The sequence below is a fragment of the Mirounga angustirostris genome, unplaced genomic scaffold (genome assembly GCF_029215605.1).
Source record: "Mirounga angustirostris isolate CCGP_5_RB_7025 unplaced genomic scaffold, mMirAng1.0.hap1 SCAF_8, whole genome shotgun sequence".
NCBI classification, from domain to species: Eukaryota; Metazoa; Chordata; class Mammalia; order Carnivora; family Phocidae; genus Mirounga; species Mirounga angustirostris.
This window is the reverse complement of record NW_026991716.1, coordinates 142,571,298-142,597,932: the sequence shown is the minus strand read 5'-3', so window position 1 is coordinate 142,597,932 and position 26,635 is coordinate 142,571,298. Positions and strand designations below refer to the sequence as shown.

General features: G+C 43.7%; 1 non-coding gene across 1 annotated transcript; it reads left to right on the top strand.

Moving 5' to 3' along the window:
• Positions 1-23,156: 23,156 nt before the first annotated feature.
• LOC123838059 (U6 spliceosomal RNA) lies at positions 23,157-23,262 on the top strand. Its single transcript, XR_006789397.1, has one exon. It is a non-coding gene; the product is annotated as a U6 spliceosomal RNA (small nuclear RNA).
• The last annotated feature ends 3,373 nt before the right edge of the window (positions 23,263-26,635 follow it).

The following is a 26,635-nucleotide window of genomic DNA, read 5'->3' as shown; positions in this document are numbered from 1 at the left end:
ATTTTCATGTTTATTGAGTAGTTGCTTTTTTTTTTTTTCATTTCTTTTGCTTATTTTCCACTGGATTTTGGACGTCCTTCCTAATGGATTTGTTGTTCTTTAATAGTCTAGATACTTGTCCTTTTCTATTTATGTTTATACTCACAAGCATCTTCTTGCTGTTTATGTCTTGTTTTATTTTCATTATTTGTTGTTCCTTTTAATGAACAGAAGTTTTTTTATTTCTAAAGTTCTTACTTTGGTCAACCATTATTTGTATGGTTTGTGCTCCTACAGCCTAATAACACTCTTCCACATTTTCTTCCAAGTCTGTTGAAGTTTTTGTTTTATATTAAAGGTCTTTTTCTCACCTGAATTGATTTCAGTATACAATACAGAGAGCCAATTTTACTATTTTGTTCAATACAAAAACAAATTGTCTGAACACTTTATTTTAAAATGTATTGTACAGGGGTGCCTAGGCGGCTCAGTTGGTTAAGCGTCTGCCTTCCACTCAGGTCATGATCCCTGGGTCCTGGGATCAAGTCCTGCATTGGGCTCCCCACTCAGTAGGGAGCTTCCTTCTCCCTCTCCCTCTGCTGCTCCCCCTGCTTGTGCTCTCTCTCTCTCTCTTTCTGTCAAATAAATAAATAAAATCTTAAATAAAGAAATAATTTAAAAAATAAAATGTACATTTGTCATATTTTTAATTTCCATGGACATATATCTGAGCCTGTCTAGGTTCTGTCTTTTATTCCATCTGTTTGTCATTCCTACACAATTTCCCCCTTGTCTGTTCACCATAGATTAGAATGTCTTGATATCTGGTATGGTAAGTGCCCCCCAACTATCTCTTCCTCAAAATGACCTTGGCTGGTTTGGGCCCTTTGCTATTCCATGGTGATTTTCAGAGTCATCTTATTAGAAAGACCCTGTTGAGAATCATGTTGGAATTGGGTAGAACTTGAAAGACTAATCTGGGGGAGAACTGATGACTTTATAATAATGAGCCTTCTCATCTTATGATTATGGTATCGCTTCATATACTTAGATCTTTTAAAAATGTTTTTCCATGATGTGATTATAATTTTTTGCTTAAAGATAATTAACACCTTTTATTAGATTTAACACTAGTTAGTCTGTACTGGTAAATGCTATCAAAACAGCATATTACTTGAACTACATTTTCCAAATAGTTGTTACTAGCTGTAGGGAGGCACTTGGTCTTTTATCCAACAAATTAGAATTAATTGTAACAATCTGTCCTCATGCTTCCTGGGGTTCTGGGTACTTAGCAATATTATCTGTAAATGTGACAATTTTATATCTTCCTTCCCAATAATTCACATGATTTCTCTCACTCATCTCCAGTACGGTCCTGCATATGGACAGTGCTGGGGGACATCTGTGTGACATTTCTGGTATCATATGAAATGCCAGACAAGGACATAAAGAAAAAGTAAATTATAAGCCAGTCCCTCTTATGAATATATCAGCGATAATTCTGAACAAATGAGCACATTGAATCTGACTGAATTTTTTAAAAATTATGACCAAGTTGCATGGACAGTTTTGCATCAGACTAGTTGTCGGTATCATCTACCACATCGACCTATTATAGATCAAAGCCCTTTGATTATCTTAATGGATGCAAGAAAGTATTCAGTCCATTTTATTTGCTGCTTATTTTTTTAAAACTAGAACATCTAATTTTTTAATTGAAGTGTAGTTGACGTACAACATTATACTAGTTTCCGATGTGCAACATAACAATTCGACAATTCTATATGTGTGCTCAGCTCATAAGCCTAGTCCCCATCTGTCACCGTACATTATTACAACATTACTGACTCTTTTCCCTGTGCTGTACTCTTCATCCCTGGGACTTGCTTATTTTATAAATGGAAGTTGGTGCCTCTTCATCCCCATCACCTGCTTCCCCATCCCTCCCCACCGTCCCCTCTGGAAACTTCCAGCAGCCGTGATCATGCCTTGGTTCTTGCACAGTTATCCTCACCATATGAGCTACTCTGAATATTGTTCTGCAGTCAAGCTAAATGACCAGAAATTTGGCTTTCTGGCCTTCACTTAACTTTGTTCCTCATAAAATCTCTTTTATGAGTTGTCCTCTTGGGTCGTTTGACTATCTCATTGTGAGAGGGTGCTTGTTATCCTGTGTACTTTAGGAAATTATTGAGCATAAGTTTGGGTTTGGAACACAAGTGTCCAGGCCCATCTGATTTCTTCTAGCAAATGGCCGTTTTTAATCACATGCACACTTGAGTTTAGTATACATGTCCCTCGTGACCTCATTTGTCAGGAAGCTCAAATGCGTGCCGGTCCTCCAGCCAATTTCCTAGAAAGTATAGCAAATAATCTTATGTTATGGGCCCTGGCTTTAATATTCTTAAATTTACTTCCTAAGATCCCAGTTTCTTCTTGCATTAATTTATCCCGGCTTGTCTTACTAGTTGTTTTTTAAAATCATGTTTAAAAAATAGTATTTGGAGGGCTGTCTGAGGCAAGTCACCTAATCTGTACCTCCACTCTGCTGTGTCCTTCTGAACTAGACAGTCAGTGTTTGGGTCACTCACTGGGTGCTTCTGACCTTCTGCCCTGACTTGCAATGTCTCCTGGCCTCCTCAGTGAATTTAACATACTTTAGGGCAAAGATCAGTCCTAATACCACCTTCCTACCCACTCGGAGCCAAGAGGCATGCACACAACAGTCACTAAATTAGGAAGTATTATGTGACCATGAATGTCCCCAATCTTAGGCTAGACTGTGCTGGAAGGCATTGCAAAGAGGATTCTGTGCAATCAGGCAGTCCGCTCAAAGCTGTGAAAATATTAATGAAAACAGTGAGAGAAACCTAAGATACATATTGGTTGTAGTCCATAAACCAGATTTGAGTTCTGACCTTATTTGACTAAATTTTATACGATGAATTAAACATATCTATAGTGAAGTAGTGGTTTATAGGGAATGAACTAACTTTTCTAGTCATATCTGAGCCAGGAGTTGACCTGTTTTTAAGTCAGGAAAATAGTAAAGATATTATTTTTATTAGTTTTGAAAGGATATCAGTTAACTCTTCAAAAATGACAATATTCTAATAATCGAAGCAATTTAAGGGATTGCAGAGTAAAAGCTGAAAACTGAATTCTGTGCCATGAAAACCAGTACAACTAAAATACAACTAAAAATATTTAAAAACATGGAGAAATACTTGTGATAAATGTGAGGGGCAATGGTGAAGACAAGTAGCACATCACAACAATAATTAAAGACTGCATGTAAATGTATAAAGAAAATTCAGGGACACTTTACATAAAGAAACTGTGGTATGAACTTCCCCACGACTCTGAGTGCTTAATGCAAGAAATTATTTTTATAGATCATTTGGAAAAATTAAATTAGCTAGTATCTAAATAAAATTGAATTAAAACACCAAAGGGCTATCATTTCAATCCCGTTAAAACTCGCCAACATTATTTTAAAAATGAAATGAGTGCCAGAGACGTTGCAAAGAAAAAGGTATCCTGAAAAATGACGAATGATATTGTAAATCAGAATACCACCTTTAAATAAAAATATTTGTATCTGTTAGCTGGGAGTCTCAGGATTGGAAACAACAAAAATAAGTAACTTGAAATATTAAAAAGGCTATATTGGTCCACAATCTCTGTACCCAAACCCTGGGCCTGATGTGTCTCAGAATTCAGGAATTTTATTATTCTTTAAAAAGATGATATGGGGGCACCTAGGTGGCTCAGTCGTTAAGCGTCTGCCTTCGGCTCAGGTCATGATCCCAGGGTCCTGGGATCGAGTCCCACATTGGGCTCCCTGCTCGGCAGGAAGCCTGCTTCTCCCTCTCCCGCTCCCCCTGCTTGTGCTCCTGCTCTTGCTATCTCTCTCTCTGTCAAATAAATACATAAAATCTTTAAAAAATATATTTATAGAAAGAAATATATTTATAGGAAGTAGAAATAATTATAGAAAGTCTCAAGCAAATGATGATGGATCAACTCAGTGAAAAACTAGGAGGACTAAAATTAAAATTAAGGGAATTAGGTATCGATGTGCAAAAATGTTTTTTAAAGGTTTAAAAACTAGCTCAGTCTTTACTCTGCATTTCTTAGTTATTGTAGATATCAAAACGCAAGCTTTTCTGCCTCATCTGCTCCAAGGTATTGACACCATAAGAATTAGACAAATTTAGAAATCTTTTTCTTGGGACGCCTGGGGGGCTCAGTCAGTTGAACGTCTGCCTTCTGCTCAGCTCATGATCCCGGGTTCCTGGGATCTGGCAGCACTTGGGAATCCCTGCTCAGCGGGGAGCCTGCTTGTCCCTCTCTCTCCAACCCTCCCTTGGTCATGGTCTCTCTGTCTCTCAAATAAATAAATAAACTCTTTTTTTAAAAAAGAAATCTTCTTCCTATAGGTATCACTACTATAAACATGGGATTATTTTAATCCATACGTAATGGATTAATGTCTTAGGGTCTTTAAAACCATTGTAAAAAATAGCCCTTTCAAATAGATTACCCTGAACCTTCAATTTTACCCCAAAGACAATATCCGGAGGTGATAAATCACTATCCAGAGATCACAATCACCTATTCCCACGTATTCCCCACGTGTTACGTATTCCCCACGTGTTCCATTGGCCTATGTGTGGATAAACACAGGTGATGCAGCCTCTTCAGTGTCCTCGATGGAATACTCATTTAAATAAAAATAAAGTGCGTGTAATCACATGCCCCTCCATTTTTTCCTCTATAAAATGAAGATAATGCCATTTACTAACATTCCTGTTGAAGATTAAATAGGGAGTCAGAACATCTTGATTTGAATCCTGACTTCACTTAACTGGCTGTGATTGATGCCAGTTTAGTCCATGAGTCTGCGTTAGGAGGCTGTTTACTGTATTAGCTCAGGAGAAGGGGAGGAAAGAGCAGGGCTAAGGGAGGACCTGCAGCGTGTGCTCTCCATGCCGCCTGCAGAAGCACGTCCCGATCCAGTTTATGGAGGCTCACAAATGTCAACTAAAACGATAACTCTGGTCTCTTCTGGTGCTTATGCTTCGATTCCCCAGACGGAGGGTCCAGGCGCAGGCAGCCTTTGTCCAATAAATCAAAGAAGAACCATAAGAAACACTTTCCACACAGTCCTCCCAGTAGAACTGCAACAGTGTGCTGTCCACATAGAACCTGGGGTTCGGTCAGTATCATACCGGTGCAACTTCCTTCATTTTGATCACAGTGCTGTGGTTTTCCGACATGTTAACAGTCGCGAAGCAGGTAACAGCACTGCGACACGCTGGCCACTATTGTGGCAACTCTCCTGTACATCTAAAATTACTGCAAAGTGGAAAAGGTTTAAAAAGTGACAGGTCTGGGAACTTTCTACACTAAGTCCACTTGAATAGAAGGTACTTTACCGGAAGTGCCTAGAGTAGTTACCAGCACAGAATAGATACATAGTAACTATTCATGAGATGACTGAGCAACTCATTCTACTAATAACAAAGGCTAGCTAAGACCCAGGCTGGTGGTCCCCAGCTCTGCAACAGGTTACTCCCAACACCTTTCTTTCTTCTATAAAAAGACAAGGAGACATCGGGGCAGGCATGGACTGAACACCTCCCTGCACGAGCTAGACGCTCACAGTGAATTACCTAACTTAGTCTCGGTCAGCGCAAGCAGGTGGGGGCCGAGTCTGGTTCCTGCCTGTGACCCAGGAAGGCAAGCCCTACTTCCACAGTGGATCATGGTGTGTGAGTCCGCAGAGGGCACGGCACGGGCAGAGATCGAGGCAGGTAGCTAGGATCCGGTCACGTGCACAAGAGGACCCGTCCTGGGGAGGGTCGTGCTGACCCCAGGGCCAGCCAGTAGCCCGAGATTTAAGTCAGGTCTGTGCTGTCTGTCACGGTTAGATACACACTTGATTCCAGTGTCTCGTCAGTAAGCTTAAAGATAAAGTTGGCAGCCAGAGGCAAGTGGCAGGTCTTGCTGCTGTGGGAGGCCCCCTGGCTTTGGCCCTACAGACAGAGCTAATGGGTGGGTGGGTGGGTTCTGGCGTCAGATGGTCTGGGTTTGGATCAGGATGCCACCGCTCAAGGGCAAATTGCTTAACCTTGTGATTCATTCTTTATGCATGAGAGGAGTAACGACTCCCCATTTGTGCAATTGCTGTCGTAATATTAAGTGACGTCAGACAGGGGAGGGCCTGGAACAGAGAGGCACTTGGTAGACATTAACCATCACAGTCCTAGGGCTGCAAGGGGGCGGCTCGCACATCTGAGCCAGGGCGCCGAGGAGCAGTTACAAGTTGTTCCGAGCTTCAAGGCATTCAGGTCTGTCAGCTAATTCTCTGAGCCTTGGTTCTTTCTTCTCTAAAACGGAGATAAATGACACTTCTAGGGTACGTGTCATCATTAAATAAGATCGTGCGTATAGAATACTCGGGCATCAAATAAATGGCAGTTGCTGTGATGATTGTCATGACCTGTAGCAAAACACAGGTGACTTAGTTTAAATCCTGCTGTTCTTCCACACCTTGCTGCCAACACCTACCTGCATTCTGCATTTTATGGTCTCAGTAGGTCATTTTTGCAAATGAAATATCAGAAAAATTGAAATAAGAAAACCCCTTGGTCTATGGTTTTCGATCTTGTAAATTTAGAAGTCATGCTCTGTAGAATTTTTTCAAAAAGTGAATCATTACAGGTATAAATAAATCTTTCTGTGTACCCGTCACCAATCCCATTTCCTTCCCTCCCTCTCCACAAGAAATGACTAATCTAAATTTAGCAGCTTTTATTCACATGCTTTTAAGATGATTTTAAAACTTGTAAAAACTTTTACTATGCGTGTATATATTCCTTTGTAATACGTAATATTGCTATGCATACTTTTAAATGTTGTAAGATGACACTTTAAAAAAAAATGTACCGTCCATGGAGTAGAACTGCTAGTAATAGGATATGCTTATATTGAACTTTACTACTTACTGCTAAGTACTCTTGAAATTCATCGTATCAGTTCCAACTTCCACCAACAGTTTCTGATGATCTGATCTTTGTCAACATTTGGGTTTGTCAGACTTTTGAATTTGTATCTGCCTAATAAATATAGAATACTACTTGGTTTTGTTTTAGCTAACCATGATTATAATAATGATACCAACTATAATGATAAAGCAGGAGTAATAACCATGCTTCAGTGATTCTTTTTCGGATACGCCATCGCTGCCATTTTCCTTGGATTTGCTCACGGGTTTGCTGCTATTACCCTGACCCCCACTCTTTCCGAGTTAGGTTTCCGACATCCTGACCTACAGGATGCCCATGCTCTTAGTCCTTGACTCCCTGTGATAATCTTCACTTTGTCCTTCACTCTTGAATGAGATTAAGAAATTCTATATCAACACTTATTTTTCACTCTGAAGACATTACGTGAATACCTTCTGATCTGCGAAGAAGGCCCTGTAGGCCCATGTCTCATTCCTTGTTAGGTCAAGGGTCTTCCTTCTCTGGTTATTGTGAATTTCTTCTTTTGTCTTTGGTGCTCTGTAATTTCACTAACAAGGAATCCATGATGGTTAATTTTATGTGATGATCTGACGGGGCCACTGGGTCCCCAGGTAGTCAAAGATGGTCCCAGGTGTGTCTGTGAGGGTATTTTGGGATGAGAGTGACACTAAGTCAGTAGACTGAGCAAATCAGATTGCCCTCCCCAGTTTGGGTGGGCCTCATCCTCCCGTCTGTGGAAGGCTTGACTGGAACAAGAGACTGACCCTCCTCTGAGTGAGAGTTCTCCTGCTGGGTGGCCTTTAAGCTGGCCCACCCGCTCTTCTCTTGCTTCTCTGGCAGCTTCCACTCTGTGCTCCAACTGGGACATCATTTCTGCATATTTGGGACTTGCCGACTTCCATAATCAGATGGGCCAGTTTCTTGTCATAGGGCCTCTCTCTGTATACATAGATGTATCTCCTCTTGACTTGGTTTCTCTGGAGAACCCTGACTGATACAGAACTCCAGCACATGGCTATTTATCCTGCTTAGAACTCTCATGCTTTGCTAATCTGAGAACTCCTGCTTTCAACAGTCTTGAGAATTCTCTACTGTTATCTCTGAAAACACCTTCTCTGGCTTTCTCTTTGTTTTCTCCTTCCAGTGCTGCGATGCAGGACATGCTGGACGCTCCCCTTCTGTGCTTCACATCCTGCCCCATCCCTCTCCTCTTTCCTAGCTCATGGAGCTCGCTGCGTTCTAGGTAACCCTCCCCTCTACCTCCTGGTTCACCCGTTTGCTCCCATACACTTCATCCAATAGGCTGCGTGTTCCTCTGTTTATGTTCAGTGACTATATTTTCATTTCTAGAAGCTATTATTTGGTTCTTTCCCAAATCTGCCTCAGATTTCCCTTTCCTCATAATATTTTATTTTTTGATTGCGGTTCTGAATCCTTTTCTAAGAATTTCAAATAGCTATACAGCTTTTTTCTTGTTCTAGTTTCTGAAATTCAGGGGAGTGCTGATCTCTGAGTTGGTTGTGCAAACAGAGTCTCCACCATGCAAATTTCCCCTCCTCACCTCTTCTGTTGGTTGCACTCTGACATTTTTTTTTCTGCAGGAAGTGAGTGTGGCTTAGGTGGTGGCAATGTCCTTCCAGAGGGACTTGCTTTAGTTTCTGGAAGGTGTCCCAGGAGTATCACCTCCCAAAGGCCCAGCCTCAGGCTTCTTCCCCAGCATGTGGGTTCCCACAGCACACACTATATAATCTTAGGTGACAAATCCATACTGCGTGCATGTATCACATTTTTATTTCTCAGGGACCTTTCTTTTCACCAAGAGACCAGGGAGAAATGTGGTCCTTACATTCTCTTTTCCAGCAGATCAATCCTTCCAGTTTGCTTCTTCCATGAGGATGTAGCCCATGAAGAGTCCTTGTTTTAAGCTGATAGCTCAGGTCCATCTCCTCGACTTGCATGGACCCACAACCTCATGCCATATCCATGAACAGAAATTTAAAATTGCCTGGGCACATGGGTGTTGCATTTGGGATCCTACATATAACTATAATTGCAGGTGCTGCTATTGACAAAAGGGCATAGTTCTTCTTCCTCCTAGACTGGATTGTCATTATATGGTATAGTGGTAGAATAATTTTTCATATATGGAGTGTTCTTGACTTCTGTGAAAGCTTGGTGCAGGAGGAAGAGGTGGTGGGGTACAGTAAGTAATGAGAAAGTGGCATTATAGTTTTTGAGATGGGAGAACAGTTTAATTTTCTCCTGTCAAACAACCGGTGTTTTAATAATCCCAGCCTTTTAAAGTCTCAGACTTTTAAGTTTCCTTACGTCTTTGACATGATTTCTCTTTGCAATTCCTCCCACTCTTTATGAGAATAATAGCGTGCTAATGCTCTATTCTTCTGTGCTTTTTATTCAGAGAACTCCAAGCACTTTATAGACATTGCCATTTATCCTGACAACACCTTTGCACAGTGTGGAAGCTAGTTTGCTAGTAGAAAAGTCTGTTTAATGGAAAATGAGGACCAGCTAGCCCAACGCAACCATGCTGAAAACAGGATATGAGATTATACCATGAATGAATTCACACAAGTGCAACCAGAAAAACCGGAAGAAACCCTCCCCTTCCTCCCAGTCCAAGGAAGCTGTTTCTAACCTAAAATGATAAATAACAAAATAAATAACCATCCTGGATATTCTTCAAGGAAGAGGTTTCATACGATAGCTTCTTGCCTGATTCTGTTTTATATCTCAGGTGTTGGCGGGGCATGGCTGGGGAGGTTTTCCGCAGGACGAGAACAGGGCTCGCGAGGATTCGGGTAGTGGGAAAGAAACCAGAGCATCTGTAGCACTGAGCGACAGTGTGTGGGGCACGTGGGGGGCATGCCATTTCTGGAACAATGCAGCCTTCGTGGGCAATGAGAACCTTTGGAATTTGGAGCTGGTGGTAGTTAATCATCCAGACAAGGACCTGGCATCCCAGAGAACTGTCAGTGGGAACCAGGGACCTAAGAGCCAATATACCAACAGACTCCTTAAGAGAGCTATCAAGGGGCCCCTGGGTGGCTCAGTCGGTTGAGCATCTGACTCTTGATTTCCGCTCAGGTCGTGATCTCAGGATCATGAGATCAATCCCTGTGTCTGGGTCCGTGGTGGTGCAGAGTCTGCTTGAGATTCTCTCTTTCCCTCTACCTCTGCCCCTCCTCACACCCTCAACCCCTGTGTGCTCTTTCTCTAAAAAAAGAGAGAGAGAGTTGTCAAAATATGAAAGACTGTCAGAGTGTCATTTTGGGTTGGCTTAAACCATGAAAAACCTATATAGTAAAGCAAGGGGTGGGGGAGATGCCATAAGGTAGTTCTTGTCAGAAAGCCACGTCTAGTTGCTTCATGGAGTAAACTATTCACCTTTACGTTCATGGATACCCACAGCGAACGAGAGGACAGGGTGAGTTAATTCATCCGAAGTGGAAGGGTATTTACTATGCAGTCCATCCTGCACTAGGGCTGGTACACTGTAATTTTGTGATAACAGACACTAATATTCCATGCCAAAACTAAAACCAGGAAGGTTAATTTTGTAAGTTTCACATAAAGAAATCTAAAAACCATGGTCACGTCTTCAATAACAGTTTCACCAAAAATACAGAGACATCCTTCCTGGCTACCACTTCCCCTGACTCTTGATGCCAGGCAAAGACTTCATATAAAACACTGAGTTTTCTGTGTATTTCCCTTTTGTGAAGATGAGAACTGAGTCTCCTTGAGCACGTCCTGTGTACTGGACGTGCTGCTACATGTTCATGCCTGCACGCAGACCACCCTCACAGTGACATCACGCAGTTTCTCCACGTGGCACATTGGGAAACTGAGGCACAGGAAGGTTGGGGAAGGCGCCCATGACTACACGATGAACAGGGGCAAAGCCAGGATTCAAGCTGGAAGTTTTGCTTCAGAGCTTGGGCACTTCAGGGCTCCGCAGTATTTCCTGGATCAATAAAGCTTAACAGAGTTCAAATAATGAAATCTAAGACACACTCAAGTTTTGATCCCACATGACATTTTTATTGGTTAGCTGTTACTGTTTTAAAGTGACCATTAGGTTTCCTTTTCATCAGGTTAATAACATATTGATGGCAGCATGTTCATTTTCCCTGCCCGCAGTTATTCATGCAAAACCCCGGAGTCCTTCTCTCTGCAAATTCCCGCCACACTTGCCTTCTCGATCCGTCCATCACACCAGGCACACTCTCGCCTCGGGAACTTTATTCTTGATGCCTCTGCCCCAGCCCTCTGCCCCAGAAACTCACCTGGCCCTCCTTCATTCCCTGCATGGCTCTGTTCAAACACCCCCACGGCTCTGTTTACTTGTCTCAGGATTTTCTGCCTGTTTTTTTTTTTTACCCAGTCTTGATTTCTGGGTGGGCTTGCTTTTTTTGGTCATCTTGTAATTGGAATGCATCTTGTAGTAAATTTTTTCAAGAAATACATACAGGTGGCACGTTTATTGAAAACATGCATACAGGGGCGCCTGGGTGGCTCAGTCGGTTGGGCGACTGCCTTCGGCTCAGGTCATGATCCCAGGGTCCTGGGATCGAGCCCCGCATCGGGCTCCCTGCTCGGCGGGGAGCCTGCTTCTCCCTCTGCCCCTCACCCTGCTTGTGTTCCCTCTCTCGCTGTGTCTGTCAAATAAATAAATAAAATCTTAAAAAAAAAAAAAAAAAAAAAAAGAAAACATGCATACATATATGACTTTCATATATTCATTTACATATATATAAAAGTTTTATATATATATATAAGTCTATTGGTTGCCTTCAAAAGACAGCTTGGCTGCATATCATTCTTCTATCACAACAGAAATATGCCCACCATCTTCTGGCTTGTGGTTTACCAGGAAGTCTGAAGCTAGTCTCATTTGCCCTTTAAAGTAAGCTGGGCATTTTTTCTTTCTTTCTTTCTTCTTTTTTTGTCTAAAGGTCCACAGCAGGTATGGTTATTTGAGAACAGATAAGAGGACTTACAATGACTTACAAGTCAATACTTGCTCCACCCTTCATAATTGTTTTAAAAGGCTCACTTTTTCTTTTTAAAGATTTTATTTATTTATTTGAGAGCAAGAGAGCACAAGCAGGGGGAGGGGCAGAAGGAGAGGGAGAAGCAGGCTCCCTGATGAGCAAGGAGCCAATGCAGGATTGGATCCCAGGACCCTGGGATCATGACCTGAGCCGAAGGCAGACGCTTAACTGACTGAGCCACCCAGGTACCCCAAGGCTCACCTTTTTAAAGTAATCACTACTAGTAATCACTACTATAGGCCTTGCTGAGCATATGGTTTTAAAACATCTAAGTCAAAGGTTTATTAATATAGTGGTCCACAGGGACTTTGGATCCACGTGGTTGGGCCTCCTGGTCACCTGTCTGAGCTCTCAAGTTAGGTAACTATTTGTTCCTACCTCCCACCCCAGGGTAGAAACACGTGGTGATTGTTTATTATTTTATTATCTTTATTTATCTTTAAATGTCTTCCCATTTAATCATTTTTTAGGATAGATTTCTAACTCTCCATATCTGAGATTACTTCCAGTAATTCATCCAAATATTCTGATGTTTTCTTTTATCTTTTCTGTAACTTTATAGAAAAGATAACTAACTTTACACGTCTGTAAGTTAAGAGAATAAAATCAGGATGAAAATATCTCTGCTATATTTTTGGGATTTTCCATCTGAAGAAGGTTGATATTTAATTTCACTGAAATTGAATTTTCATTGCTTTAAATACACCCATTTTTTCCTAATCTCTCCCTAATCAGCTTCATCCCAAATGACAATTCTTTTATATGAAATGTCTATAACTCTTACATAATATAAATTAGCTAATAGAGAAAGCAGAGTCTGAAAACACGAAGGGCTCAGGGGCCAACTCATGGCCTAGAGATGTGTTCTCTTTGGCCCGAGAACTGGTTTAAATTTCCTGTGAGGACGTCAGTGGCTTTGGTTGTGGTACATAGTCTGTCTGAAGCCAAGGCCACCATCCCCTGCTGTGTTATCCACGCTATTTTATGCTCTCGTGTATCCTACCTACACTCTGGGTGGCTTACAAGTGCATTTTGCTTAAAAATGGTATCATTGCAACATCCCAACCCTTCAGCGCTCCCAGGCATTATCCTGTTACTATCTTGGGGGCAGGTTTTGCACAGTGAAAACCGGCGTGTTGGAGTTGCAAACAGATCTTTGTCTTCAAACCGTCCCATTTCTCAAAATGTGTATTATTTCTGGCAAGCAGAAAAGCCGGTCTGTGTTTTGGGCCGGTGCCAGGCACCCACGTGTCGCTCCCGGAGGGAGGGTTGGCCGCAGTCTTAGGAACGGACTTACGTCGGTGTCCTCCTCTCCCGCGCCTCGATCTGAACGTTTCTTGTTTCGCCCCAGAAGCTGCTGTGAGGGTGCATAAACGAAGAGCTGACCTAATGAGAGTGCCGATTTGGTTCTGGGGGGACACACCAGGAAAGAGTCTCAGCTGCTGCGCAGGCTTTCGGAGGCTCTGCCAGGGGAGAAATCGCGGGCACGCAGAATTCCTGCCGCCCGCCCTGCATTGTCACTATCATACAAAGTGTACGTGTGTTGGGGTGGCGAGGTGTCCCTTGCACCGTTGGATTTTTGACTAGCTTACTGCTAAAGACCAAGCCCTAGCTGTCTGTCTGAGAAAAAAAAATTAAAGCCCTTTCTCTTCTTCCCTTTTGCAAACTCACAAAGCAGCATTGAATTTGGGTCTTTTCAGCAGCATAAGATGAAAAGCAGCTGGACAAAAATAAAGTCTTCATTTTTCTCTGGAAACATGGATTATTCAAGTTATGTTTCATTATATAAACAAACATACTAGGACTTTTCCTTGCAGTGAATCAAGTGATTGGACAAGAAAGCAAATGATGTATTCATTTCTTTTATGATTTTTGATCTTCTGACCATCTTCCTCTTATTGCTTCCCCCCAAATTTCCATAAACATTTTGGGTTCTTGAGTACAGCACCAAGGCCTCAGCCTGAGGAAAGTAGGCAGGGAGCTGGGCCACTCATGGGACACTCCCATGGCTGCCTGTCAATGTGGGGTCAGCTTCCTGTCCTTCCCAAACCCTGAACCCTTGTAGGCACAGGTTGGAAGGGAAAATAGGCAGCTAGAATTGTCTCTTAAAAATTCCCTGGGTTCCTGGAAAGGCCCCTGGCCTTCAGCAAGCTTGGGTCCACATGATTCACGGGTTTTGGTTTCTCGGACAAGACCTGCACGCTGACTTCCAGTGAGGGCTCCTGAGTAAGAGCCATGCCACAAGATTCAGCACAATTTGGCTACAACTGCAGTCTGTGATTCTGAGAAGGAAAGTCAAGTCAATTCCCAAGAACTCCCCTCTGCGTTAGTCACTGAGCTCGTGTGGCCTGGGCTCTGTGTGAAGTCAGCCCTCGGCTCCTCCACGGTGGGGTCTGGCGTGAGGTCATCACAGCTGGGAGAATGTTCCCTGTCGGGGGCCGGGCACGCAGCACGGAGTCTGACTGCTCTGAGGCTGGGGTTGGGGGGAGGGAAGGAGGGACAGAAATGCCTCCAGACACTCTCCCCTCCTGTGCCTCCAGGAGAAAACTCTCCATTTGGACTATCCATCCACACAATTGTGCATTATATTTCATTCTCCCCAGACTTGCCCATCTGCCCGTGGGGTTATTTTTTGTTTTATTGGTTTGGAATACACTTGGGCTTCTCTGTAATCTCCAGTTGGGTCACAAGTGAAGTGGAGAATTTTTTCCCCAAAAGGAAATGTCAGCTTGTTTGCCTTTAGTAGGTAACTCTTATAAAATACTGTACTACATGCTTAGCTCAGCAAGGGACTTCCTGTGTTACTCTACACCCTGATGGTGGGAGGCAGAGAGAAGCTGATTCTCAGGGCTGGGTGGGGTCTGACCACAGGGCCCCCCAACCCCCCGGCCCTTACAAATGAACCAGCAAAAGTGACTGGCCCGAATCGCATTCAAACTTGGAACCACTGACTGTTTGCAACCCTCCTCCCACCCTATTTCCCCTCATACTCAGCCCCGTGTTCATCCCTTTGAGTTTTTGCTGACATTGCTTGAATTACATCATCTGGGCAATCCTCTATTTTGCTCACTTATAAGGCCAGCTAGGTTGATTACTAATATAAAATTCTTAAGATTTCTATCTAACCGTGGAGGAGAATTCTTTTCCCCGAGGAGGGGGGGGATGTTCATTTTTCCTAACCTGATAGTGTTTTACAGTTCCATAAAATATTTCTCAATTTGTTTGTGTGATTGCTTCAGAGAACAGAGAGTGGCTGGAGTCCCTGTGTTCTTCCTTCCTTTCTTCCTCCAAGAGCTGGGATGTCGCCGAGCGCGACTGTTCTGGTGGGATGAGTGGTCTCAGCTCTTTGAAACTCAGGAATCTATCTTATCAGCTGTGTGTCTCCTTGGCTCTCCCTTCCCCTGCCTTGCATGTGCACAGTAATGCATATGTTATATACTCATCTGTACTAGATCAAGTAGAAACAGAGCTGTTATTTCTAAGACCATATTCTCTCAGCAATGAGTGGATGCGTCTGAAGAAAGTGGATCGTTCTGGTCTAACTCAACTCCCGCAGCATGTGTCACGGGGGCAGGGGGACAGAAGGCAGTGGGTGCCGGGGAGGCCTCGGGTCATGCAGCAGCAAGAAGGGATAAGTGAAAAGTGAAAATGGTTGATTTTTCTAGTGAGTCCAAAAGGCAACAACCACTTTACGAAGAACGAGAGCCAAGAAACAGCCGCATACTTTCAGGGACACTAACTGAGTCCTCACGTCTGACGGCCAAGTCTCCTGAATTCTGAAAATTACTCACCACGAGGAAATCTTCTTTCACGAATAGCCCGCCACGTCTTGGTCCTCTGCGTCCCTGGAGAACGAACCCGCATCTGCTTTGGTGGGAAAGACGGCCGATGCAGTATTGTCTGCGTGATAATCTGCAGCCCCCGACAGCCGGCCATCCTGCATCCTGTGACAGCACCTGCATTTCTCCTTCTTGGTTATTGGTGGTACAAGTCAACCTCATGTGTGGAAACATGAGCAAACTTCTGGTAATTACCCTTGTAAACATATCTTAGAAGAACAATGAGGACGAGCTGAGCATGATAAAAGCAACGTGGACATTGCACTTGGAGTATGCAAAGCCTAGGACTCCGAGGGTCTCCCTAGGACTCCGAGGGTCTCCCAAGGACTTCAGAGAGGAGCGCTTCTAATCTCCCGCTAGCCAAGGCAAGATGGCAAGCCGGAGCTTTTGCCAGTCTTTTCCAGTGGTCTCGCTGTCTACTGTGGCTCCACCGCCATGGGAGTGGTGGTAACAGGAGTGATCACGGGCTGTGCATCTCTCTGTCCCCTCGTCTTCCCCTGCTTGTACCTCATGTCTGTGACACTCCATCTCAAAAGCGGCCTTGAGGAGAACAGGACAGATTTTATAAACTCATTTTATAGATGTGAATTCTGAGCCCTGGGGAGATTCGACTAGGTGATATTTACTGCCTTATTGTGATTTTGCAATTTTAAGTAAAGTCCCTGATTTTGCATATGAGTATCTGGCAGCTTCCCAGCCTTCCTCTTCCTGATGGGAAGCCCCGTCGGCACACAGACGAAGGTCCCTTACCATCGTGGCTGACTAACAATCAACAGTGCTCTCATCTTAATTTTGTTGAGCTCCATGCTTGTCCTTGAAGCCTATGGCACATGCCGGAAAACATGAATGGCCCTTCTTCTGGAATCGCTTACATAATTCATGGCATGCAGTCCTCAGTGAAATAAAGTTCTTTTTTCTTTTTTTTTTTTCCAGCATCTCACAGAGAGATTCTATTATTTGAATAAAATTCATAGACGGACCTCCAAGGGAAAATAAAGAAATAACCAAACCTTTATTTTATTTCTTGGTTGTTCCCACACCCTCAAAATTGGCTTAAAATGTTTAAGTAACCAATTTGAGGCAGCTAATCAGAAACAGCATTTATGTTGTAAACAAAGCTCAAAATGAGATAGTTAAAATTCATGTCCTACCTACTTCTCTGGAAAAGGCGAAGGGTTATTCATCTCTCTGCTGTTTTTAAAGTATGGAATTTAAAGCATAGGATTGTTAACAACGGCAGCAAAATATGCTCTACTTTGAGCCCTGCGGGGTTCAGAATTCACGCGGCCCCACGGGGGCTTTGGAGCGGGACAGAAAAGAGCTGGTGTCCCATTACTGCTTCCTGTCCCTGCCATCCGGAGTGGGGAGCAAGTCCCCGCACTGGGTGCGAGAAACTGGACGGTCAAGTGAAAAATGACAATGAAACCTCCCTATTTTTGTAGGCTAGGTCACATTTTAAATTTCAAGGACACAGAGATCTTTGTACACCAGGTAGCAAGCATCCCCCGTGTCTCCTAAGAAAAGAAGTGAGGGGGAAGGCAAGGGCAGAAGTGGGCACAGGAGACACAGGAATTAATTGGAGATTCTCTGGAGTAGATCTCAGAATTATAATTGCAACCCAGGTCAGAGTTCCACAGCCTTGGCGGGGGACACTCACCTCCTCTGAACCAGGGCTGGCTGCCTGGGACCTGGACCTCGGCTCTCGCCGCCGGCTTTGAAGTGGTTAAATGTGTGTTGGTCTCAGGCCCCCGCTGGACTGGGGATAACCAGAGGTCTGGGGGTGAGGGCTAATCATTCGCTTTATTCTCCAGAGCAGAGGTTGTGTTCTCTAATCAGGCTGTGTTTACACTTGCGTTATATTGAATCAAGAGGAATTATGTTGAATTCAAACAAAACTGCAGTTCAAAGTAAGCTTCTGGGTGCAAAAAATATATTTATTTATTTTGGAAGAAGTTTTATGAAAGGATTCATAAGATCAGGAGACCATGTCTCAGGACCTGCGAAGGGGCGGCCTGCTGTTAGCTCTGCGTTTTTGAGGTGCTCAGTAGAAGTAGAGACTCTGAACTTTGTATATACTAGGCTTCACAAGGGTCTTACCTTGCCTGGCATTGTTCTGGGATGAATAGGAGTTAATATTTTTTTTTTAAGATTTTATTTTTATTTATTTATTTGAGAGACAGAATGAGAGAGAGAGCACATGAGAGGGGGGAGGGTCAGAGGGAGAAGCAGACTCCCTGCCGAGCAGGGAGCCCGATGCGGGACTCGATCCCGGGACTCCAGGATCATGACCTGAGCTGAAGGCAGTCGCTCAACCAACTGAGCCACCCAGGCGCCTAGGAGTTAATATTAATACTAGTTTCATAGTTATAAGCAATCAGAGCAGCATTAGGTTAAAGAAAAGCCACCTTCTGCTTCCCACTGAAAATGAGGACCATGGCAAAGGAAACCCATCATGTTTACTTCATATGACAGCACTGGACATGCCTCAGAAATAGATTTCCGTGAAGTTTATCTAATGTCAAGATGAAATTAATCAGCTGAAATTATCTGACATAACCATGTAAATAATTCCATACCACTTGAAAACTTTGGGGGGAAAATGTATCTGATCACATACACAAATTTGTGGTTTAGTGCTCCTCTAAGAAATTACTTTGGAACCCCTAGATCTACAAAATAGTGAAAGGCCATGAAATGTGTCATTTCAGCACCAAGGATTTATAGCTAGCTGAGGCAAGAGTGTAGGAAGTAGTTCTCAGAGGAAATTTTCAGCCTCTTTGGGAGTTTTATTAGAGACGTAGCTTCCCTTAATTTATATATTGGCATCTTTTGTATAGGCTGTCTTCACTTTATGCCATTTAAGACATTATAATCAGTGAGTTAATTAAAAAGAAGAGGGCACAATGACAGGAGATGGGTGATGTGTGCAAACCAGCGGGTGTGCAGTGGGCAGAGCTTGCCTGCCGGAACCAAAGGCGCAGAGAGCTCTCTCGGATGTGAATGAATGTCACAGGGAAGTCAATGACTATCCTTGTTCTGTCTACTTTTCCTACACAGTAACTGTTTACCAGCAAAAGCACCTGGATTCTATCGCTTTTTAATTCATTGTGGATCACTGATGGAATCTGGAAGCACTTATGATGTCAGAGCCTGTAAGGGGCACTTACAGCGCGGACAGGAAGTCCGGATGACAATGTGCTCTCTCTCCTGGCAGTTGGACAGTTCAAGCCTAGCATTCTTCTGAGGAAACTCTCCTGGGTCTTCATTCATACCCCAAGTGTCATCTACCTTGAAGCGAATAAAAAGTGTTTTCAAGTTAAGAAGTAATGATTGGATTGGGGATGAAATCATTCCTTACTGAACACGCAAATCAAATATTTTTGAAGTATACTTCCCTGGCTCAAGGTTCAGGGGAAGTGATGAAAGGCAGTAAGTCAAAAACACTTCACACTGGAAGCCAGTCTCAGTCAGAGCGAGAAAGCCCTTCAACCTGGCCCTCCCGGCCTGCTCCACAGAGGCCGGGTTCTCATCCCAACTGCGCAAGGCGACACGCATGTTATCTCTAAATAGCTCTATTGGAATTCCAGAGTCCTTCTTTCCATCCAGTCAATCTCTGTCCATTTAGCTCTTTTTAACCCTCTACTTTGAAAAAAAAATCTAAGATATTACTGTTTTGTATGACATTCTTAATTTCTAAGACTATTTACAGACAACCATACATACGTTCTGTGTGGTTTCTTTGCCCTTTCCAAGACAGTGGGTGAGCACAGTCAGTGACCTCCGTAGACCCTGGAACTAAGAACACTACTACATAAATGGCCCAGCCAGAGAAGATGGCGGTTGGGACCTTCTTCCAATTCTTGAGACTTGACTTACATTTTACTCATCCACGACAATGCCTGACATCTTAGCAATCACATCCAGTTATTGGTTCAGTGATCTAAAAACCACCTAAAATGCCTAGCCAGGCCTTCCTTCGTGAGGATGACTGTTTATCCAGGTCAGCCAAACCCCATATTATTTTAGAGCACTTCTCAGAGTGTTAAATTGATTGATGTTAATTTCAGTCATTGTGTATTGTTTATTATTGGCATTCACGTTCAAACAAGAAGTTTAGAAATAACGGGGCATTTAGGACACGAGGCTTGATTTTAGGAGAATTTCAGATAGGGGCTTTTTTTTGGTCCTGTTTTTTATGCCTTTTTGTATCTTTACACTACTTTCATAGCAGTGCATACTTTTTAGAGCAGGGCTGCTGTGTGGTCCCCAGTGTGTTCTGTGTAAGTTGCCCCTGGTAAGGTGGCAGATAGGGCTGAAATCCACCCTATCCTGCCCCTTGCTGGCCTGGGGCTGCTCTGCCCCAAAGGGGCACCTTTTCTTACCGTACACATGGGGGATTTTATAAATTAGCAGGGACCCTGCATGTGAGCACATTGAAATTCTGAGAAGTATAGATAAGTCAAAAGATCACCCCAAACTGTATACTATCATTAAAAAAAATCAAACAAAACTGAATTTCTTAGAACAAATGTCTTGCTTCCAAGAAATGACCATTTCCAAGCTTCTTATTTCTGCTTTTTAGCTACTTATTTCCCTTTTACCAAATAATATACAGCTATTTCCTGATGATTTCTTTGTTTAGACATCATCCACTGAGTTCCTGTTACGGAGCTGGGGGCTGATGTTGCTGCCATTCACACGCTCTGCATGCCCTGCCAGCTCAGCGTGTTGCGATCGCCGTTATCAGGGGAAACACTGCCATTTGTGTTATTTGGTCCTGAGCCAAATAGGGTATCTGGATTCCACTTCTTTTTTCCCTTGTACAACTTTTATTTTCCCTGCAATTAATATTAGTCTTATTTTATCATGTGCTTATAACTTAGTTGTACCTTCGTTTTTTGGCTCTTACATTTTTGCACCAGACGCCCTAACAGATCTGTCCCAGAGCTGACAACACAGTTTCCAAATTTATCCAAAATGTGTTTGAAAGCAGTCTGTCAGCGCCACCCATGTCTTCTCCATCTGAGCCCTCTGTCCCACCATGCTCAGCTCTGCTCCTCCTGGATGGGCTGCACCTGCTGTGTGCTTGATGGCCTGGGTCCTATCACCGTCCTTCCGGGACATCCCTTCACAGCCCCCACTGTCTCATGCTTCACTTTTTCCTGGTTTACTCCTTCATTTCGACAGAGCACAGCCTAGTAGCTTCCTGGCAAAGGGCACCTGGGAGGTCCACGTCTTGAGATTGTGTTTGTCTAAAAATATCTTTGTTCCTCCCTCCATAATATTTGCAATGAATACAGAATTCCAGGTTGAAAATCATTTTTCATCTGAATTTTGGACACTGCACTCTGCTATCTTCTAGGGTCTGATGAAGCTCTCTTGTTGTCTTTGCTTTGTTTGTGACCTCTTTTCTTCTCCGGGAACTCTTGGGCTCTTTTCTGGATCCTCGCTGATAATATATTTCATAGTGATGTGCCTTGGTCTGTTTAAGTTCATTGTCCCAGACGTGGTGGGTCACTCAGCATGCAGATTTATATGTTTCAGTTCTGGGATATTTTTCTGTATTATTTCTTTGATAATTTCTTAACTTCAGCTACTTTTTTATTCTATGCTAAATTAATCTTCATATTTTCTTATCTTTTCTCTCCTTTTGATATATTTGTATTTTTGTTCTACTTTCTGGGAGATTTTTTTCAATTTTATTCTTCAAACTCCCTGTTGACTTTTATAATTTTTAATACTTTATTTTAATTCCTATAAACTCTTTACTGTTCTCCAGTTGTTCCTTTTATAGCATTCTTTTTACCATGAATGCAATATCTTTTCTTCTCTTTCTGAGAATACTACAATGTTAAGAATATTTTCCCTCCCTGTATGGTCTCTATCCCATGTTCTTTTTTTAAAAAAAGAATTTATTTATTAATATTTATTTGAGAGGGAGAGAGAGAGAGCACAGAGGAGAGTGAGAGGGAGAAGCAGACTCCTCACTGAACAGAGAACCTGATGTAGGGCTCAATCCCAGGACCCTGAGATCATTACCTGAGCTAAAAGCTGGGGCGCCTGGGTGGCTCAGTCATTAGGCGTCTGCCTTCTGCTCAGGTCATGATCCTGGGGTCCTGGGATCGAGCCCCGCGTCGGGCTCCGTGCTCTGTGACAGCCTGCTTCTCCCTCTCCCGCTCCCCCTACTTGTGTTCCCTCTCTCTGTGTCAAATAAATAAAATCTTTAAAATAAATAAATAAATAAAAGCAGATGCTTAACTGACTGAGCCACCCAGGTGCCCCTATCCCAGGTTCTTTTAGCTGTGTATTATTTTAGCCTATTTTCCTTGTTGGAAGCCTTCCTCAAGTATGTTCGTGTATCGTTCACCACCCTTTCTTATTTAAGTGTGAGGCATGAGAAAGCAGGTTGGAAGCTGGGGAAGGCGTTGGAAACTCTGGTCAGGGATTGTTGCCAGTTGAACTTGATGGAGTGTGATTGCATAGGGAGACCCCCCTTCCCAAATGTCAGTACCTGTAGGTCTTTTCTTTGGTAGAGTTCAGTCTCTCCAGGGTAAAGCCCTCCTGTTTCTTGTCAGGGGCAGGGGTAGGGGAGGGTGTATGCCTAGAAGCAGGTGTTCTGGGAGCAGGATGGGAGGAAGGGGTGGGGGCAGTGGTAGGGGTGGGGGTACCTCGAAATCTGATCTGCTGACACTCATGGTGTTCTTGCTCATCCAGAGCCTCATCCCTTCACAGTGTGTCTGAGTCCAGAGCCTCCCTGGTTTAGTTTCTCCAAAGAATTAACCCTTTGTTTCTTCAGGGGGTGGGAGAAAGTATCTGGGCATCTAGAATCTCCACGTACAGGTTTTCAAACCAATCCCCCTTGTTTTAAATCAATATCCAAACTCTTTGAAATATGTCCATGTCACAGCATCCATGTACAGATTGTGAAAAATTGACAAGAGGACCTAAAAGTCTTGCTGGGCTCCCACTGGCTCGGCACTGAGAGAGGGAAAGACATCAGCCAACATGGAGAGAACTGTGTGAGAGTCAGGGTCTCAGAACCTTAAGGAAAGGCTTCACGGGGCATGTAGGCGGCAGACGAATGCTTAAATAATAACAGCACATCTGGTGGGTCCAGGATAAGTAAATGAATGCCCGAAATTGAGAACACTTATTATAAGTGCGTTGTAAAGAGTTTTATTTTCATATGCTTATGGTAATGTATTTTCTCCAGAGACTGTGTTTCAACCCTTGTTTTGGCAGGGTGTATATTAAAATTGCAACTATACAGAGGGGACTAACATGTCCCTGTGCAGGGATAACAAATAAATCCATGCTATGTTTCCCAATTTTAAAAGAATTAACTCAAAGTTGACCAAAAACCTAAATGTAAGAACTAAAACTATAAAGTTCCTAAGAGAAAATGTCAGAGGAAAGCTTTATGACCTTGTATCTGCTGAGAATTTCTTAGATAGGACACCTAAAGCATGGGCAACAAAAGAAAGAAGAGATACACTGGCCTTCATCAAAATCAAAAATGTGTGTGCATCAAAGGACACAATTAACAGAGTGAAAAGGCAACTCATGGAATGGGAGAGAACATTTGCAGATCACGTATTGGATAAGGGATCAATATCCAGTGTATATAAAGAATTCCTACAACTCACCAGCAAAACACCAACAACCCAATTGGAAAATGGACAAAGGACTTGAATAGACATCCCTCCAAAGAAGGCAGACACATGTGCAATGAGCACGTGCAATGAGCTCAACAATCACTAAGCATTCGGGAAACACAGAGCAAAACCACACTGAGATACCACTTCACACCCATTGGGATGGTTATCATTTTTTTAAGAGGAAGAAATAAAATAACCAGTGTTGTTGAGATGTGGAAAAATTAGAACACTGTGCTTTGCTGATGGGGATGTAAGGTGGTGCAGCAGTTGGTGGAAAACAGCATGGAAACTTAAACATGGAATTATCATCTGATCCAGTAATTCTGCTTCAGGATATACACCCAGAAGATGTGAACGTGGGAGTTGGAAGAGATAGTCGCACACGCATGTTCACAGCAGAGTTATTCACAAAGCCAAAAGGTGAGAGCAAGCCAAGGGTCCACTGACAGATGGAAAAACAAATTGAGGTCTCTCCGTACAATGGAATACTATTCAGCCTTGCAAAGGAAGGAGATTCTGGCACATGGATGAACCCTGGACATTTTGTTAAGTGAAAGAAGCCAGTCACAGAAGGACAATGGAATATTGCATGATTCCATTTATATGAAATTCCTGCAGTAGGCAAACTTGTAGAAACAGAAAGTAGAATGGTGGTTTCCACAGGCTGTGGGGAGGACATGTGGGGGTCAGTGTTTCATGGGCATAGAGGTTCAGTGTGAGAATATGAAAAGCGTTTTGGAGATGGATAGTGATGATGTCTGCACAATGAGGCCAATGTGCTTAATGCCATAGAAACAAACCCTTTAAAATGGTTGACATTGCAAATGTTATGTTTTGTACATTTACCACAATTTAAAAAAAATTTAAGTGAGGTATAGTCATGAAAAAGACTTTGGTTCACAGATACTCATTTCGCTCAGACATTCAAAACCATCTTGAGCGCCTGCTCTCTTTTAGTTTCTTCAGGACAGAATCCTCTTGTCTTCACCCATCTCTTCGTTTTTCCTAAATGCAAAGGAAAGCCACTCTCCCATCCTTCCCTGGGGCTTACCATTCTTAATCCTTCCAGCAGTCCCGTCACACTGTGGCCAGGCTCTGAGTCCTGGGGGATCTTGTCCGTGAACATGAGTCCCCTTCACCATCAGCTCCTGCCCCAGTATTAAAGCTGGGCTGGGGCTCCATCAGCCTAAGGAGAACCTCCTCTGCGTGCTCTCCACGCAGGCCACCATCCAGGCTCCTCTGCTCTGCATCTCCCTGCAAATGTCGCCATGTTGTGTCCACTCCTCTCAGGCGGGCTTGCCCCCTCCCCATACAGCTGTTCTCACAGGTCACTAATGTACTGGTCTCCAAACCCGTTATCTCGTTCTCAGGCCTACTCCTCTGAAACCTGCTTGTAACAAACCATAGCATTGCCTCCACCTTCCTCATAAAGGGTCAGGTGCTCACTCCACCTCAGAACCCAAGTCCCTGGGAGTCCAGGGGGCTTGTGTGCCCCCACTGAAGCACCGTGTCCACCTTGCCCTACCATATGCAAGAGCAGATTCAGAGAGCAAAAAAAGGAAGGAGCTGCTATATAAAGCAGTCCCTACTGTGCATTTCACGAACCAAATCAGTCCAAGTAATCTGTGAATTTCACAGTTGTGGAAACTTACAACCCAGGCCCCAAATGTCAGAAGGACTCCCTGACTCTTGGTGTCTACAGAACTCAGGCGGGGACGCAGCCTCTTGTCTGGGCTTTCTGAGTCTGGATGACAGAATGACTCAGTGGTCTTTCCGTGAGGCTTCTGTTCCCATTATCTGTCCTCGGCATGTGATGCAGCTCTGCGGCCCAGGCTCTAAGGAGGAGGACTTCCAGGTAAATGAGCCTGCATTTAATGTTACATTCAATCCCAGTCCCCGTGTACAGAAGGAAGGGAAACTACCTGCTCTGCTAGAATAAAATACAGCTCGGGAAGAAAGCAATTCGCAGCGGTAACTGTGTGGAGCCCCAGTGGAAGACATGGATGGCTGGGAAATTAGGATGGAGGCCCCCGCCTTCCCAAACACAGTGCACAGTCGCCAAGAGGAAGGAGGCTCCCCACTGTTGAGAAGGATTTCATCATCCTCACGCTCTGTCAGACAGGTTTATATCGCCGTCTTTTTCCCTGGGCCTTGATTCATCCAACTCGTCTCCCATGCAACCCAACTCCTCACACGCGAAAGAGGCTTAGCGTGTGTTATGTGTGTGCGTGTGTATCCTCTCTCCGCTGCTCCTCCCTCCCCTGCTTCTCCCCTTCACACTCATGGAATCTATTACTTTCCTACAGGTTCCTTCTCCTTCAAGGAAACTTGGCCTTTTCAGTGGCCCAAGACACAACATTCCTGGAATCTGCTGAACGGTAGATTTGGAGGAGAAAATGTCTAGATACGACTTTGGCTCAAATTTAGATGATGCTCGTCTGACGCACATGCAGGTTCTGTTGCCTGAGTTTGAGTGCAGGGGCAGTGTGGTTCCAGGATGGATGTTTTTAATCTTATTTAAAACTTTTAAATCCTGATTTTCATCTGTATAAGAATATGGTTGCTTATCTCGAAACCTTTAGTAATCTGTATGTCCCTAAACCTTGCCAGTTTTGAGTATGAATAAGGGCACAGTCCCAGAGACCACACAAGGGTCAGCTGCTCCCTGCACCATGGGCTCACCGAGGTGCCGGTCGGCTCCGTCCGTCCTCTCTCAGCTCCCCTGCTTGGGCCGCCAGCCTCCTCCACGAGGAGCCACCACTCTCCTCTAGCCGTCCTGCTCTGCTCGGCGCTCACGGTTCTGGGTCAGACCGTGGTCGGAGCTCTGAGGGATGGGAAGAAAAACCCATCTTGGACCTTCTTCTTGCCAAGTGGTTGCCTGGGAGAGTCACTGGAGCCCCTGGGCGACACCACTCATGTTTATACACACACATTCTTGGTGGGTTCACAACCGGCCACCACTTTGTTTGCAGAACGATAACTGCCCCCCAGCTTTAGATGCCGGGCTGCATCCAGCTAGTCACAGGGACTTCCGTTATAATGGTCCA